This window comes from Mugil cephalus, chromosome 15 (genome assembly GCF_022458985.1).
Source record: "Mugil cephalus isolate CIBA_MC_2020 chromosome 15, CIBA_Mcephalus_1.1, whole genome shotgun sequence".
Classification (NCBI taxonomy): Eukaryota; Metazoa; Chordata; class Actinopteri; order Mugiliformes; family Mugilidae; genus Mugil; species Mugil cephalus.
In genome coordinates, this window is record NC_061784.1 from 12,794,618 (window position 1) to 12,813,844 (window position 19,227).

A 19,227-nucleotide genomic window follows, 5' to 3' on the forward strand; every position below is an offset into this window, starting at 1 on the left:
ACCAATCAGAGCCAAAGAAATGTTGCATGTGCTTCTTGAGAAATGCCGTGATTGCTGTTAACTGTTGTCCTTTAAAGTCATACTGATGTCAATATCTTTTACAACAGACTGAAAAGCTAAATGATGTCTCTTTTCTGGTTACATGGCTGTGTCATCGCCGCATAAAACTCACCAAAACACTATAACTGGATCAGGTAAAATAAATCCTGAGCAGGACACCTCCAAGACCAACAAGCTGGTGGGGTTCATAAAGTTAGGACAAAGAGAATAAGAAAGTAAACGAGGAGGGAAGAAGCAAAGTCAGATCAAATAAACTCGTGAGAAAGAAATGAAGGTGATGGGAGGAAAAACAAATCAAAAGAAACATGAAAGCTGCCGATAAAGACAATCAGAGGAATGAGGGTTCATGGAAGGAAGAAATTAAAGGAGAGGACGCGGAGGGGAAGAAGGAGATATCATCCAGAGACGCATGTACGCAGCTCCATGATCAAACAGAGGAACGGCTCATGCACTAGTTCAGTCCCTAAGCTGAGGATCTGAAATAGCCGCATGTGAATATTTATATATGCCTGTGTTCCCTTCACAAGGCAAAGAGGCCAGGCAAAATTGATTTCTCTGTGTGAATCCCCGAAGAGTTGAGACTCAGCAAAAGAGAAACAGTGAAGAGCGAGCGAGGCTGAGGAGAAATAAAGAAACTCTAGGAAGAACAGCAGGAGATTTCGTGCAACAAGCGAAAAGCTAAGAAACGGGAGACACCCTCAGCGAAATGCAAATGCGGGATGTATCCACCAACACAACGCGCATAACATTCATCTCGCATTCATTCTTCTCCCGAGAAGAATGCGAGCAGCGTATTCCCGCCGCGTGATTTGATTTCCATTCCCATCACCGTTCGAGCGCCATGCATCCATCACGCACCGGCTCACATGCCTGACAGAACCCTTACAGCAAGCACCATTTAACACCGGCCATCTTTTTTCGCCGCCATAACTCCATCAGGCTGCATTACACTCATTATAGCCACATATCTGATTCCAATTAGGAAGAAGGTCAAAGTGTGGAACGGTAATTGAGCCAGCGGAAGATGCGCAGCCACGAAAACCACACGTTAGGTGCGAAGTGTTGGAGAAGTTTAACAGCCATCTGCTTCAAGTCAAAACTTTCCACACGCAAACGCATATCTGCAAGTTACCAAGGACTCCTCTTGCTGGCAGCGAACAAAAGTTCACATGAAAGATATAAGGGGCACAATCATTCCCAGCTGGAGATATCTCCAACCTTTTAGCAGCGGCGCCTTACACAAGAAAATCTGAGGAATGACATTTGAGAATGCGGCTGATGGCGTCACCGTCTGTTGTGTTTACATGGTGGATCAAACACGAACCAGTGTGGGGTTTTTGTTGCCAGTTTTAGAGTCTTGCCGCAGCTTTATTAAATCTTTCATCACCTCGGATTAGCGTTTTGAATACGTGCAGCCGGTATCTGCAGCGTAACAGCCAGCGTAGTCTCAGAAACAATGTTTGTGTTTCCAGCTACATTTTTTATGAGCCGTTTCCTCAACCAAACAACCTCGAAACAGATGTCTACATTAATTCAAACATATCTGAGGGGAAGTGACAGTAGTGAGGCATTACCGTCACCGCCTTATTCCCATCTGAGAAGGGAACAGCGCTGACAAGCCATGACTGAACAGGAGCGGATCTTACAACGTATTAGTGGGCATAAATAATAAAATAACACGGGGACCAAAACAAAGAAAAGGCTGTAGGAAAATGTATTTTGAATCAAACATATGTAAACAGTCTAAAGCAGGGATCAACCAGTATGGATTTGTTCGGGCTGATACCAATACAGATTTTGTTTACATCAGCATTGACTGATGGCCGATACGTGCTGCCAATTTTTCTGGCAAAAATGACGCAATGGTAACAAATGTTACAAGTCTCAATTTAACCAACAACAAATATTTTTGTCCAACTCTTAATTTGAGGGGTGCTCTACATGCCTATGAGTACAAGCATTTTGCAGCTTCCAGCAGCTCGCGCTCTGGTAATGGGGGAGGGGCAATGTATGGGCTGCACGGGTCCGCAGCCTCTCCAGCAGCACAGGGCTGCCTGTAGATGCGCCTGTCTGTAAATTGCCAGGGGAAAAATACATATAAATATATGCCCCCCAGAGTGTCAAACTTGGTGAAATGTATCAGTAAATACAGGGAGACCAGGGAAAATGTGGATCATCAGATAAGGCCAGTTGGATTCGACAATGATCCATACTAGGGCTGCACGATCAATCGTTAAAAAATGGCGATCTCGATTCACACATACACGTGTTCTCCTCTCAAAACACAACGATTCTTAAGCATTTTATTTCACGGGCAGCATCACAAACAAATGCTCCGATTTCTTCCCGGATTTTTTCAAGCGCCCCTAAAGGCAGCACTGCCGCTGACTCCTCCCTCGACCTATGGTAAAGCGTCGTTACAACACATGATTCCGTCAGTGGAGGAAGCCTGCCTGCAGTTGAGTGTGTGGAAACACTGAGGGAGAGAAGCAGAGAGAAGTCAGCCGTAAAGAGAGTTTAATGGATGGGAAAAGAAACCCCAGGTGGTAGTGGCAAGAGTCACCCACAGAGTTAAAGTTCATCCGTGCAATAAACATTTTGTAAAACAAATCGTGCCAAAGAATCGTGATCTTAATTCTAAGCAGAAAAATTGTGGTTCACATTTGTTCCAGAATCGTGCAGCCCTAATCCAGACGAGCTAGTTTGGATTTGGAAAAGTGGATTGGCCTCAGTTTCAGTTAGTTTAAGTTAGTTTTAGGTAATTTCAATTATGATGAATGTATCTAAATAAAAGATGCTAACACTAGGAGCTTTACAGAGGAGTAACGTTAGCCGTCCGACCGGACGTTAAAAGGATGACAAGGAGTGATCACTAATATTCCTTTTATTGTTTTATCGTTATTTATTGTTGGAACTGAAATAGTTACTGTTGGCAAAAACTGAACCAAAACAACAACATCTCATCTGGCAGCCTTCCAGAATGTAACTTAAGAAGTAACTTAAGCTATGACTTCATTTAAAAATACAGCATAAATTAACATTACCTGACACTAAATGTGAACCACAACACCAGGTTTCTGTGCCTGGATTCCAGTAGTTTCTTAGTAATGCAGCAATCAATTTACTTCTCATTTCTTTGACTCTCGGGAGCCTGTAAAATTATATGTCTGACTACTTTTCAAATCTGTTGCTACAGGCAATCACACGACAGCTCCTCCCCATTAAATTTTTATGTAGTTTTACAGTTTAGACGCCATTAAAGCCTATGATTCAAACTAATGCTGCTAATCTCCAGGCTCAACTGTCACTTTTTGCCACTCAGTGGCCGTAACCATGGAGACCTCGCTACCTGTGACGTCACATGCATGCCCTCTATAGGCAAATTTACAGGAACGTGAACGCGTCTGCCAAATTTTGCAGCGGCCCCAGAGTCGGTAGGAGTGATCCTCTGGGCACCATGCATATGTAAATGTGTAATATTCGTGGTAATAGACTGAGAATGAAACCAGTGACAGCCGAGCCACTAGCATGACACTACAGCATATCTGTGGCGTTTTATCATGATTAACTGCCTATAAAATGAAAGTCCTGTGCGGGATTAGCGGTTGCCTGAGCAATGACCTTAGTGCAACAGCCTCAGCACAAACGTTTTTACGCCAGGAAGAGGAGTCATGCAGTCGTCAGTGTAAAAGGGGCTGTCCTGCATCTAGTGACCTGTGACAGTGACCCACTTTAAGATTAGGGTGTGAAAAGAAATGCACGGTCAGGGTGATAAAGTCATTATGATCTGATATGCTTTACGCTCCTCCCACTAAAACCCTTCCCCTAGAACTACACTTTTCTTGTATTTCTTCCTTCTTTAAAAAAAAGTTAAAAAGGAAAAGTTGGGGACATGACCAAGAGCTCCGCTGCTAATGGGATCCTATCTATTATTTCTGAGTGCTCTGCTGTACTGGGTGGTTTGAAACCGTTCCTGGAGGAGACAGCGTGTCTCTCTTAGCCCTCCACCTGTCATCCAGACACCGTCCCAACTTAATTCCTACACGATAAGTCCTTCTATAATATTAATTATTTCAGGTTTTTGACAGCGACTCATTCTTTTTTTAGTTCCCGATGCCCCCAGTATCGACAAACACCCAGTCTTGATTTTTGATCTTGCCCCAGCGTCCCGGCTTCTGAACTCGCGTCCCCGTCACCGCAGCTGGCGTGAGGATTAGATCCACGGGGCTGGCGGGATAGAGTTCAGTTTTTTTGGTATTTTGCCATCTCGAGTTTGATGTATTTACTTCGACTTTGAGGGTACGAAACCAGGTCGAGTCACCAGACGTCAGAGCAAGAGCTCTTTAAAAATAGTTCAGTGTTCAAATAATTTATCACTTTAAGAACCCGTGAGTTTGACAAGCTGTCGTACCTTTTTTTTTTTTTTTTTAATTTGAGGCCAGATACAGTATTTTGCAAGCTAAATATGTTGAATTAGTTTCATTAAGCTATAAAAATTCATAGATGTGAATCCTTGCTTTGGAAGAGAGCTAATTGGTTGCACAGACTTTTTAAAAATGTTGTTATGGTACCATCAGGCTGCATGGCTCTAAACTCTGGTGGTTAACTATCAGACACAGAGGCTGTGAAGCTTCTTAGTCATCCAGGTCATGGTATTTCCAAAAAAACAAGCTGTAACACGAGTACAAAGTCTACTACAAGAGCAGTTTCCTATGTGGCAGCTTGTTTTTTGGAAACAGAAAAAAAAAAAACAGAAGGTCTACAGTAGAACATATTACTGTCGAAGGCAGACACGGACACACACGGATATCACATGTAAGATATAATACACATTCAGCCACGCAACCACAGACCGAGCTCTGCTTCGTCAAAGACTACAGTAAAAAAAAATAGCTCCCTCCAAGATTACATTAGATACAGATCCCACCGTCAGGTATTCTACGGATGCCGTGTGGTTAATCCTCATGCAGAAAACTTCATGCAGCACAGGGAATATAGTGTTTAGTGAGCTGATACGGATCTTTCACAATCGCCTGATGTGCTGCAGCAGTTTAGCACAGATCCGCTGCAGATAATTATCCACATACCATGAGCACGAATTCACGGCAGTGATAAGCAGAAGACCATCATCAGTAAAGTACATGGAAACATGCGGAAGGCTGACAATGAGAGCAGCTGTAGCTGAACAACATAAACCACAGAAAAGCAACAGCAGCTGAGATGTAATTATGATATGACGAACAGTAAAGTAAGGTGTCGCAAAAACCTTAAGTTAAAATATGTATCTAATGTTTGTCTGAATTTGAAGCACACAGGGAGAAAATGTTAAGGTGACAATCTGTACTGTGAGTAGAAAAAAAAATGCTTAGCATGAAACAGCTATACAGAATCTGAATCTGCAAAAACATCTTAGCACATAACATTCATATCGCTCAAACACCACATTCATACTCATAAATGAACTGCATGAAGACATTTTAGTATGTAATATAAACACCAAAGAAGAAGAAACGCTCAGCCACAGCAGTAAAGTGACTGATCATGAAGACCATGACCATTAATAGACAGAGATGGATGGGAGCTGCAAGCAGGAACCAATATATCACATCACATCGCACCAGATCAGATCAACGCTAAAGCCAATATTATGTTACTGAGTCAGTCTACGGTAACTGTATTTGAGAATTTATATTAGATGAAACCAAAGGCTCACATTTAATTTATGTGTGCACATGGAGTATTTAGTTTTGAGCGCCATGGAATGATTTAAGGTGGGGATCTGCCATACAGAATGAAAATAAACACATATACTCATATATTATATAGTCCCACAACTGGTCTACACGAAGCAGGAGGGGGAAATGTTGCAGAGTGCAACTTTTGTGTGGGAAGTGGAGCTAAAGGGCTCACACCGGAGTTAATAAATGTGGAACAATGTCAATTTTTGTTGAAATCACTGCAGATCACAGATCATAGAGAAGAGGTCACGCAGAGGGTTTGTGGGAGGCAGAAGGAAGTGGGAATTTACTGTGCGCGTCCAGACACATGAACAAGCTAAATTAATTTTCCACCAATCACAGCTGCTGTGTGGGTTGCTTTAAGCTGATATGTAGGGAAAACAGCTTCAGATATTGGTAGTGATGCTAAATCAACTGGCCCTTCACATGCCCATTCACACTCATAGAGGTGATCTGCCATGCAAGGCCCTCACCTGACCACCAGGAGCTATTGGAGTTCAGTGTCTTGCTGAAGAAGTTTTGTGGAGCCAGGAATTAAAATGCCAACTCTGAAATTAATGAATCACCTATTATAACAAAAGCATCCGTGACAAACCAACACTGCATTATATGTAAAACAGTTTTGGGGGAAAAAAACAACCAGCAGCAATGGCCAAACAGCAGCCATATGGCCAAACTCCAAAAACACGGGCTGGAGAGATCCCAGACAACCACTCATGACATGCATTTTAGTAGACGGAGAGGGCACTCACGGCTGTAAAGTGAATCATTCATCCCCATCATCTCAGCAGAGTCCGCGTTTACGCTGGTGACAGCAGGACAGGAAAGTGCACCCTCAGCTTGATGCCAATAGTTAATATGAGCAACAGCAGCAGCGGCCTCACTGGATTTATTCCATTGGACTGTTGACAGGTTAGCTCACGTTAGCAGTAGCACCTGTGCTTGGAGCTCGGTTTGGCGACTACAACAGCAGAACAAGAAAACACGTAGGCGGAGTGATTTAAATAGACCGACTGACTTCAAGGCAGTGGCGTGCGATACCGCTGGATGTGGTATCGATCCGTTACCAAGTAAATGCAGGGAAAGTATCACCGATACTGATAATTTTTTTTTTAAATAATTGCCTACAATCAATCTGAATGAATCTTCATTACTTTTAAATGTTTTTGTGATTTGCCTTTTGGATTATTAATCAGTTAAAATAGCATTTGAGCAAAATGCATAAGTAAATAGAAAACGCTTTCGTATCACAATAAAAGTTTTTGTCCAGAAACAACACAAGACATTATCACTGAAGAACAGATGAAAATTAACGTTCGGGCAGAGTGTACAGAAACTACAACTGCTTTTAAATAAAGTCTACAAAATGATCACTTCAGTCGCTGAAGAGATAAACTGAAACTTAAGTATCGATCACGTTGAATTAGTAGTGGGCGATCGATACATTGGTATCGAACCAATATATAGATCCGCCCACTACTAATTCAAGGGTGCGATAGATTTATGTAGCAGCACGTCCCAAGTAGAAACAACAAGTCCTGAATTAATAATGAATAAGATTTTAATCAGCAGTTAGTGATGCATATATCACAAGAAGTATTAACAGTTACTGACATTATTATTATCTTGACACAAAAATTACTTTTGCTCTGGCTAATCAGCTAGCTATCTAATTGACATGAGCTAAATTCAAAGAAGAGGCGTCCAAACCTGAAAAAAACGTAACTACCAAGGATCAGATTCTCTCAAAGATCGTTTAATTTGAGATGATATTTCACTCAGTGTCATATTAAAGCTTTCTGTTAAGATTAGCAGTGTTTTGCCTGTTTTTTTTCCATCTAAAAGCAGGGACTGAGTGATAGGTCTTATTCTATAGACCATCACATCGGTTTTTGTCAGTTTCAATGTCAAGTCCTGTCAGAGTTTTCCAGTAAACTAATCTTATATTGTTTAAAATGCAGCTTGTGACTGGGGACCTCCCGGGTTCAAAGCTGTGAAGAATGTCTCGTTATCACCACGTCAAGCTAATATTAGCCCAAACAGAGCAGAGAGCAGAGCTGTCACTGTAGTTCAGTTTTATTTGGTCTTCAACTTTAATTTGTCAGGGACAAAGCACAGCATCATTCCATAATTATCACTAAGTAGCTGCTATAAATAAAAAGCCACATATTATGTTATAAGGAAGGTTTTTACCGTTAATGAAAGTGTCAAAATCTTTTCTTTCTTTTACTTAGTCACATCATTGTTTGTTATCTTTTTGAAGTTAATGGACTTGTTAGCAAACAGCTGTTTTGGAGCAGACTTATCATTCAGTTAGTGCCGTGTTTCTGTTCACCAGGTGTCTTTTAGCGCTACATCTGCCTCTCTAGCTGCCAAATACCCCACAGGTTCACCGGGTAGTTGTCTGCAGTATGGTGCTGAAAGAGTAGCTTGCGTCGGTGCCTGCTGTGCTTGAAAACAACACTAATCGAGCAGAAGAGGGACCTGCAACAGTACATTTGCAGCTGGACAGCAAAACATTGAGCTGAAACTCACTATAAAGGAGTACCGCATCATGTTAGTGGATGTGCGTGTGCGCAGACCACACCTTAATCGAGGGAAATGAGGGAAATGGACAGAGCGATGAAAGGGGTCAAAAGGAAAGGTTATAATAATTGAATTTAATGCTAGTGGTTCATAATAGCTGGAAAAATATAAACCGAAAAGCTACCTACAAACCCCCAAAAATGTAATTAAATACAATGTTTGCAGGTAAACATGTGTTATGAATATAAACAAACTTGGAAATACCACATCAATGCAATTTTTTCTTTGTGTAAATTACAACCAAAACATATCACAGTGATTGAATGTGGTTGTTCAGTCGTACCTTGACTAGGCAACAGACGTTATTCTCTATAAAGTAACTGTCCCAGTGCCTGCAGCTTCAGCACGCCGAGAGGAGATTGCAGGAGAGGAGTGGTGCACCATATGGCAGACAGGAGCACACCGCTATGAGCGTCCAAAAGTTAGAGATGAATATGGATAGCAGCCAGCAGAGACCGATGGCGTTGTTCACTTTTAATCATCTTAGTTCTGAGTGTAAGTTTCAATAACGTGACTACACATGAATATGAACCCACAGAGAAAATGGACTCGATGAATAAATCACAACATCGGTTTACGTATCCAGACAGCAAACAATACAAGGCCCATAAACAATGGGGTCAGCCAGGCCCTAGAGTCATAATACAGAGACTGTCCGTCCTAAAGTCACATACTTAATCAACATCTTATTGTGGTTCATGCAAATCACATCTGATCAACAGTCAACTCTGGCTTATAATATTTTATTTTATGCAGCACCTGCACATTCGTGGCCTAGCTTTATGCTAACAGTCCTATGAGTTTGTAGTCTACACATGATGACAGATGGTTTTGTGTAATATTTCCTGAGCAGATTGGACCATTACCTCTATAACGACAACCCTTTCTAACATGAGTGACACTTTTAATAAGCGCGTGCCTTCGCAGATATCCGAGTGAGCGTTAATTTGAAAAGAATCCACTCAACAGACGTCCCACAGGTGTAATATTTTAGCAATATTATGAAAAAGGACCCACTGTATTGTACCAGCAGCACTCAGTGCGCGGCAACTCTGACGGAAAGAGTGTGTGTGATGACGAGGAGGAGGTATAAGTGCGAAGCTTTAGCCGGGCATTATATGAGGCTGAAAGGGAGAAAATGGAGCAGTCCTCAGGAGTAGTGGTGGATATTCTCAGAAATGCTTTCAATTAAAGGCCTCTCTGTTTCCCATATTAATTAAAGGCTAAGCGTTTGGAAAATTACAACCACACAGAGAGGCCGAGAGTGAGAACAATGACTTAAGTGTAGGTGGTTTGTGCCTTTGAGCTTTTTTTTTTTTGTTCTCGCATGTGTGTGAGTGAGAGATTTTTAGTGTTCACATAATGGCAGGCAAAACATTTGGGAGGAGGGGGGACACAAGGTGGGAGCAGACAATAAAGGACAAACAAAAGGGCTTCTTGACATTCTTGTCCTTATCTTCCTCTACTCTTCATAACCTCTCCCTGTTTATCTGACTTCTGCTGCTGTCTCCGTGATCCATCATGGTTTAACATGTTTGTATGAGTCTGACAAAACCCTGTGTTTCCGAACACCTCTTCCTCCTCTGTGTGTATGTGCAGCAGCAGTCCTGGTTATAACAAACAACAATGCTGAACTTTTTTTAAAGTTATCATCTGAGTCACAAAACTCTTCTGTGTGTCTGTAACGAGTGGCATCGATGCAACATTCATGTAAGGAGTACTACTGACAACATGTTGCCATGGTATTTATTGATAAAGCATTTGCAGGGATGGTTGCCAGGTTATTTATCATCATCGTCGTCATCAATAAATTAGATTTTATTGGAGAGGTTGGCATCACTGTAGGGCAGCTGAAATTGCTTTAGACACTACTGTCTAAAACAGAGAACTCATATCGTGCTGTGAGAAACCAGCTTGGGGTGTAACATCTGTCATTAGTGATGCTTCTCTTCCTCTTCTCGTCATTTATTCAAGCAGCGTAAGAAACACAAACTGCAGAAACTACCCCACAATCCACAGTTAATCAAACTTGTAGTCTTTTCAGCTTGTCTGTGATCATTCAAATAAATTACATAAATAAACACAAAAACTTGACTGAGAATTCACCCTGGCAGATTTCAGGGGTTGTGTCCTCCATCCTCCTTGATCTGCAGGTGCCCCAGTCACTGCAGAACAAATTAACTTTATTTTAAAGTTCCGGTGCCAGAACTTACCCCAATCAAACTATCAGGTAAGTCTTTGGTTTTCGTCTTATATCGGAATTTGCCATCGGTTTTGTGTTGACATTCCTGAGCTGTTGCGCAGATAGCGATGCATTTTATGTCACCCAACAATTACTGTTTGCCACAGTTGAAGGGGGGAGCAACCAAGAACCTAACTACTAATGTCGTCCAGAAGACGTTCGAGGATGACGCTACTGATTTAATTGAGAGAAAAGATTACAGTCTAAAAAAAAGACAATCTGCAACATGGACTACCGCATGTGTCACTGCAGGGCTTTGAAAGAAACAACTGAGGGACTGTAGACATACATGCATCATAAGCGCAGTGTATTTTTGCTCTCATTAAATGAATGGCTGTTGCCAAACGAGGTAACATAATGATTATTTGGCCGGCAGCCTATTGTATATAATATAGGATGTCTTTACATTTATACTATGGCAATATGAGAAGCTGCACAAACATTTTAGTGCAAATTCTCAAATCTCAATCTGTCATCCTCCCTCATTAATCTTTTTGCCAGTAAGGGCATTTAAAGCTTACACAACAGAGTCACAAAAAAAAAGGGTAAAATACTGTTTGTGTCTAAACTTTAACTGTGGATTTTAAGAAACCAGACATGTGACACTCGTTTGTTTTGTTTTTTCACAACAGAGATACTGGACAAAATGTAGATATCAAACATACTGGTGCTCAATTAACAGGTGTGGGATTCGCTGTTTAGTTCGTTTATCATTCTGTCCACAAGCCCACCACCTGGCTCATCAGCTGTCCTTGAAGTATAATGAGCCAGTTAGCGGTCATTCGAGCCAAAAACCAAAAAAGAGTACAACTCCAATAGCGTAATAACAACACCAATACGATCAGCTTAACAACAGAACAAATTCTTGACCTGCGGCGACGTGTCTGTAAAGCCAGATATAGATGCTCTCATATTGTAGTGCTGCCACTTGAGTGAGTTTTTAATTTTCTCCGATTTGATTGTGTCTCCTCTAAATCTTGTGAGGCCAGGCTCAGATTGTTACTCCCTGCAAAGGGGGATAAGCCTTGTAGCAGCCGAGGAGGTAAATAACCACTTGACCTTTGCATTTAATGGAGCGCAAACTAAATATAGGTCATAAAGGGTTGGAAGAGACTGTTTAACACTCACATGGATCTTGAACTCGGGAATTCAGTCTTGACCTTGACGTCAGGATGAACTAATCTGAACCCATGGTCCACTTGGGATTATTATTGTCTTTTCATTACATCCCCAGCTAGTAAACAGATCAGGAGCTGAGATTATGTGGCCAGACGACCATGTGATGAGTTTTTGGGAGGAGGATTTATATGACAGATAAAAACAAAAAGCGAGAGACCTTTTTGACAGAAGCGTGTTTGTGTGTGGTTATGTCCCAAATGGGTGCAAGTCCTCTTGTGCATTCTGGTTCATTGTCGGGGCTTCGCTGAGACACTTAATGGAACTGAGCTGTCATTAATCCACAAGTGCTTCCGCCACTGTCAAAACGTCTGCTGTGAAATAGGCTAATAACAAATGACCTATTTTTCCAGTGGACGTCTGCACAGTGAAAACCACTGGGTCAAAACTGAGTGGGTCGGTGTAGCATTACGGGCGTAAAAATGGGTTTATTTGCTTTGACACAATGATATGTTCGGTTTAATTGACAGTTTTCTCAAAATTTTATTCTTTTTTATTATCTAGTGTTAGAAACACCTAGAACTGTACAAATGGTGTTAATTATACAAGACTCCAATGGAGGAATATAGGAACAATCAATTCAGGAGTCAATTATTGTGTAAAAATGAGACCATGTTCCATATTCTAGTCGATGAAGCATGTAAGTACATAACACTGGGTTAAACATAATGAGTTATTGGCATAGTGGCTTCCAACCCATTATTGTCTGGTTTCCTGTTGGAGATACACTGACCCAAATGAAGTGTGAGAATATTGGAGATTTTCATTTAAATAAATGTCTATTAAGGCATTAATGTATGAGAACACTCAAGTTATTGAGTCAATGGCCGACTAATGGAAGAATTTCAATATTTATACAGTCAAAAAAATGTTAGTATGATGTAGTGCCAATGTACTCTATAAATGGATATCTGGATATAAATGAATGCTACATCACTGTGCAGTGCCGCGACTCCAAATGTTTCTTTAAATTCCATGTTGTGTTTTGAAGCTAGATAGGACTTTGTCTCCGGCACAGAGTGTACAGTGAATCTTAATATTGTTTTCTGTAGCTGACACAAACTCAAAATAGTGGTGGTATTTCCAGCTAGAAAACAGCATCTCTCTCCTCCCTCCATTGTTGTTTACGTTTGTGTCCCCGCGTGGCGTTACACGTGAGTTGTCCTCATGCTGAAAACGTGACTTGTAGCACACATGACATGACTCGCCGCATGAGGAAAGTAAAAAATATCTCTTTTAACTCACGAAAATGGGAAAAATAGTAACGTAAAGTGACTTGGATAAGTAACTTTAATCTGATTACACGTTGGATTACTCCTTACTGAAAAAGTGGTCCTGTTACCGGCATCACTGGTCACCATTACCTAGCAGCATTTTTTTCCCAGAAAATGCAACTTCCCACTGTTTAGTCACACTTCAAACTTTGTTGTGACGGTACAAATACAGCAAGCTTTTTTCCCCAGGCGGGTGTTTAGGTCTTAAAGGGTTAAACTATATGGTTAATCATGTAGCATGCATATAGTGCATGTAGCATTTGTGTGTATACACATGCATAAACGTACAGGCGTGTACGTGCATGTGCAGGCGTGCACGTGCATGTGCAGGCGTGCACGTGTACGTGTGTGCACACATGTCAGGTGTGATATAAAACTTTATTTCTTCATAAAAAAAAAAAAAGTTCTCGCACAACAATAAAACATTCAAGCGAGTACACAATTTTTTTTTCATAACGAAGCAACTTGCGTTCCAACAGACATGTTAGGAGAAGCAGAAGCTGCGGGGAACATCTCGTACTTCAAACTCCCCTGTGATCCTGTTCCTGAAACAAGCACATCAGCGCTTGTATGACTTTGAACGTGACTCATGCACAGCCGTCACAACACACCTCAGCTTTCTTCTTTGTTTGCGGAACGCCGAATGATTTCTGAAGAATAATTTCATCAGAAAACGCAACAAATCGCGGGGAAGCTATGAGTCGCTGCTACTCTCTCCTCCTAAAACTGGGATTCGGCTTCCGACTGTCACTCACCCGCTTCTCTCTAAAACTGCTGCTCCCCATCGGAGCGCTCATGAATATCTGAAGAAAGGCAATAGAATGATTTTTTTTTTTTTTTTCATTTCTTCACCGGACAGAGAAGCTGTCAGCAGATTATGTGGGAGGGCAGCAAGTTGACAAGATTTGTCAGTTTTCACTCCCTTCCTCCCTCCTGCTCAACCACACACAGACACACACACACACACACACACCATGAGCATGGAAATCACTCTTACGAGCTTTAACAAAATAAATGGGAAGAAATCCATGAGGAAGGACACAGGGATAAACATGGTGATTTACATGTATTACTCTCTGTTTTCTCGTTCCCTGCTCGTCATCCCTGCCTTCCTCGCAGCTTTCCTCCATCAAACCCTCTCTGCTCTAAATTCTCTCCATCATTCTGTCTACTTTTGTCTTACTCTCCCACTCTCTAACTCTGTCACCTCTCCTTATGTCTCACATCTCAGTCTCCACCTCCCTCTCCCTTCCTGCCAGATGCCTATGATTCACATTCGAAGTGTTTATGCCTCCTGCTGTTCCTCCCTTTCCTCCCACCCTCGCGCTCTTACCTCCTCCTTGCATTTTCTCCTCTTTCAGCTTCTGCTCTTTCTTTCCCTCCCTCATCCCCTCTCCACCCCGCGCTGCCTTCTTCTGCTTCTTCCCCCTCTCCGCCGTCTCCCACTGTTATTCCGCCTCCCCCTGTGCCTCTTAGATAGCTGTCTCTGCTCCCGACACTTTCATCACTTTCAGACCAATAGAAGTGGAGGAGGGTGCGACACCCATCCGTGTCACCCTGTCACCCCCCTCTTCACCCCACTGTGCGGATTCCTCCCATTTTTCTTCTTCCACGGCGGCTTTGTGAGATGCGCCACTTCCTCCATCCTTGTCAAGTAAATCATCTCCTCCCCTCCCCGTTCGTTACTCTGCGAGACTTTTTCTCTGTTCGACTGTAACAGAGTCGCTTCTCACGGCGGCCTCAGTGAATCGCTCGTGAGATGCTACAGTACATTCTACATGCAGACCACAACAATCAGGGTTTTGCTTTCCTTTAATAAGGAACAATCCGATCACTTTATAATCAGGGGCGCAACCACCTTTCACACGTAAGTTCAATTTTTAACTTTATTTTCATTTTTTAAGGTTACGTTTTAATATTATATTCCATATAGACCAGTTGCTGATTCTTAAAGGTAGTGTATGTATTTATTTTAAATTTTTCTTTTGCCCAAATTCAATAATAACCTGTGCATCATAGACCATTTTACGCCGTGTCACTGTTTTGGGTGTCCCTCTTGGTTACTCTACATGTAACATCTTCACGTCCCACTGCTAGTCAATAATTTTGACTTTTGTTTGTTTACGATAGAAAGGTGAAGCTCAGATCTGTCTTTAATAATGAGCGTGTCCTGATCAGCGGGTGGTTCACAGTCATTCTTTAGTGTCTTATTACGAGGCAGCGCTCACTAAACACGGCTCCACGGTAAGCTACGATGCTACGAGAGTGTTATGCATAAACAATAACAACGCACCTCGTGACATACGTTGGTCGTAGTGATGCGTCTACGTTGAATTATCACAGCTTCAACAGCCCCGACTCCGAGTTCACAGCTCTCGTTAGAGTTTTGTTTTTTTTTTCATCTACAACACCACGTCAAATTAAAGTATGTTTGCGCCGCTTGCAAGTGAAAAATTTCACACCAAACACAGCTCCACCTGAATGTGGAAACAAATGTGTGAAATCTTATTCGGTTTTTGACAAGTTTCTGTTAAAATTCCGTGTGTAAGGGCTCAATCTGATCCTGAATGCGAGCCCCGGCCCCTGCGCTCTTCTGCGATTTGTGGGCGCTTTTGTCTCGTCTCGTGTCCCCCTGAAAAACTCTCCTGATTTATTGCCTTTGCAGGGGCGTGAGCAGATGCTGATGCTCCTGCAGGGCTGCATGCACTCGTCCTCTTAAGAGTGGCTGATTCAGATTTAGAGGGGAGAAAAAAGTTTATGCTGTCTGTCTGTTCTGTGGTAGTATGTGCTGTCGCCCCGTTTTGTATCATATGGTATAATAGTGGAGTAATATCCCCACAGAGCAATAAGAGCAATCAGCCTCCTTTTATTTTATGTGCCGAATATAAAACTGTCATGTTCGACTAAACGCCGGCTGTTAGCAGAATATTTCCCCTATTTCCTCTGCTCCTCATTGTTCGTTTTACAGTAAAAATAGTTGTTCTCGCTAACAGCCTCCGTCGTTTAAGCACTTCAGTCTGATGTAACATTTGGCCTCAGTGCAGGCAACGTATTACAGCATCCAGTAACCACATCCAACTCCTCCCCAATCACTTCATGCCTTGTGACCGCCGCGTGGCTGTTGCTCGAATCTTAAAAAGGGGGCTCGGAGAGACGCAGCGCACGGGTTCTCCGTGCCGAGTTCAAGCTCAAGTCACAAAAACGAGCAACGCACACACACACTCGGGTGACTCACACAATGTGCTCTGGTGACACCAGATTGGGGATGGGGATGGGGGGGGGATTTACAGCAGACAAATACAGCTGGCCGTGCTTGCACACTCCACTAAACCATTTGTTCGGCAAACACACGCACATCAGCGCCGCAGACACAAAAACAAACAGACGGCATCCGCAGAAGCCCACGAGCACGTGTAGACGTTCGCCGAGCACCGAGCGCGGCTAAAAGAGAAATGCTGTCACAGTTAGTTACATCTTCCAAAAACACAGTTTTATCAGCTGAAATTAAAATAACGAACTGATTACACCCCAGATTGCTCCCATATGCCGGCTACTCCCAGGTCATAAGTTTCAGCGCTAATAACAATTCCCGTATTTTTAGGCATAAAGGACAGAAACTGACCCAAAGCTCTGTTGTTGTGTTTTTTTTTTTTTTATTGTCTTTCTCTTAACAAAACTCTTTCCATTACAAAGTCGAGCAGAATCATGCTGTGTGAAGTGAAGCTCCATCTGGCTCCGTCCTCAGTCCTCATTATTTCTGCCTGCCCACTGGCCCAGTACCACACAGGCAGCTATTTACTGATGACAGCTAACTTACTCCACAGGCCGGGGAACTTGTGCTCACGCTTCCCTTCTGGGTAGCAGGCGCACACGCACACGCACACACACACACATATAATACACACATACATAAAAACATGCCTTGAGGTGCCGTTTAGGTTATGCACACAGGCACTGAAATACACACACGCATTGTCTCTGGTGAATCGTTTCCAGACAGATAGTCCTGCTCTCTCTCTTAAATGCTAACCTACATTAGATATGCGTCCTACTTCTACCTGGACGTCCGCACAACCCCCGAGCTAGCGGAGCCTACCTAAATAACACACACAAATACAATCCTCGTTACTGGCTCCGAGTCAGATCATCTAATGAGGCCTTTAAGCTGGCTTTACCTTAAATTATGATATTTCTTTTTAAGGAATATTTAATGTGCGCACACAATGTACGTGGGTTAGATATAATGCACTCTACATCTATAAGGATAGATGGTTGAAAAGAAGCTAAACTGTGGCTCTGTTTGACTCCACAACAAAAAAAATACATCAGTCTATTATCACAGTTAGGAAAATGACCTGCGACCGGTCATTCTCATCCGTTTTATTTTCCTGTTTTATTCAGATTGATCTAGTTCTGGGCCATCACTTTGTGCTTCTTTCATTTGTCGTCTAAGTGCCTGTCGAAAGGCACAGCAGCAAACTGGGTTCACACAGGGAAAAAACAAACAAACAAACAAATAAATTCAGATCATTTCCTCTGAATTTCTCAGGTGGGCATTGTTTGCTTCGAGGCGTCGCCCCGGAGCAGCTGAATAAGTCCTTACTCTGGATTTACGAGGCGTCTTATTAATTCAGACAACCGCTAACGTTTTCTCATTTTAACGATTTACGCCTCCGCACTATGACTAATGTGAAATGGTTCTCGTGAATTCCAACCTGGCTGCATTCGGTTTTCTGAAAGAAGCACGGGGAAAAGACAAAGAGTGCGCGGTTTAACCCCTGACAAAACAAAATGAAACAGCGAAAAACCTTCCAGCTGCATATGAAGACGCATATTGAACAATGAAATGATGAATGCGGAAATGTTGCAGAAACTGGTCTATTGCACATTTTAATTATGCTCTGAAAGCACTCAACCAAAAGCTGTTAACTTACATAACTTACATATTAGTTAGTGACGTGCTGGCAATTCACCCTCTGAATTTACAGCCTCATTTTAGACAACAGACACAACTACATCCGAGTCGACCTCATCCCAGCCCCGACACTCCTGCTAACTGTGCACTCAACCCTAAGATTGCCTGTAATTCACGTGATGTATCTCACTCTCAACCGCTTTGTTTATCACCTGGAACTCACTGAACTCTTGATAATCACTTGATGTAAAAGTGTCAGCGGCCGACTCTCCAAAAAACCTCCAAACGTTTCGAGGATCTGCTCCACGGAGGATTCACTGGCAGCTACTGGCTGCTACAGAGATCATGAATTGTTTAATTTTACATTTAAATGACCATTTAATCCCGCGCGGGCTTCTATTAATTGGAAAATGGATGATCGGTTACATCTCAACTTAATAGAATAAGGGACAATTCACATTTTAGTGAATTTCTTCTTTCTTTCGACTGCCACATTGTACGAATAAGCAGGTGTTCACAGAGCTCATGCAAAGAAAACCACCCACTGTTCACACTATTATAACCACAACTCACTTAGACAGTTTAATAATGTCACGTTGTCCACATTCACTGATCAACCATAACATTACGACCACCTTCCTTATATTGTGTAGGTCTCCCTTGTTCCTCCATAACAGTTGTGACTCATCAGAGAGTGGGCATGGGTCTTCTGAGGGCGTCCTGTTGTGTTTGGTAACAGGATGTTGTTAGTGAGGGCCTTTGGGTCCTATGGGTTGAGGGGAGGGGCCTCTGTGGATCATCCCACAAATTTCTTGATCAGTTTGAGAATTAGTGAATTTGCACGTTGCGCTGTTTTCATGTTTTTTGAGTTGTTACTAAACTGTTATTCTATGTGTGTGTGTGTGTGTGTGTGTGTGTGTCAGGCTGCATCCTGGCTGCATCAAGGAGTGTCATTCAGTGCGTTTACATGCACGTGAAAAAAACGAATTATTGCCTTAATCGGACTATAACAGGAGAACTTAAGTGCATGTAAACACGTTACTCCGATTGAAAACGGAGTTCTCATTATCCGATTGAGACACCCAGATAATGCGATTGAATCGGAGTTTTCAATCGGATAATGCGTGTGCGCATGCTCCACCACCGCTGTGCTGGCGTGTGACCCCGGAACAAAAACGTCCAAGAAAGCCGATCGCAGAAGAAGAAGAGAAACGGAGCCGCTAGAAGAACCGTCTG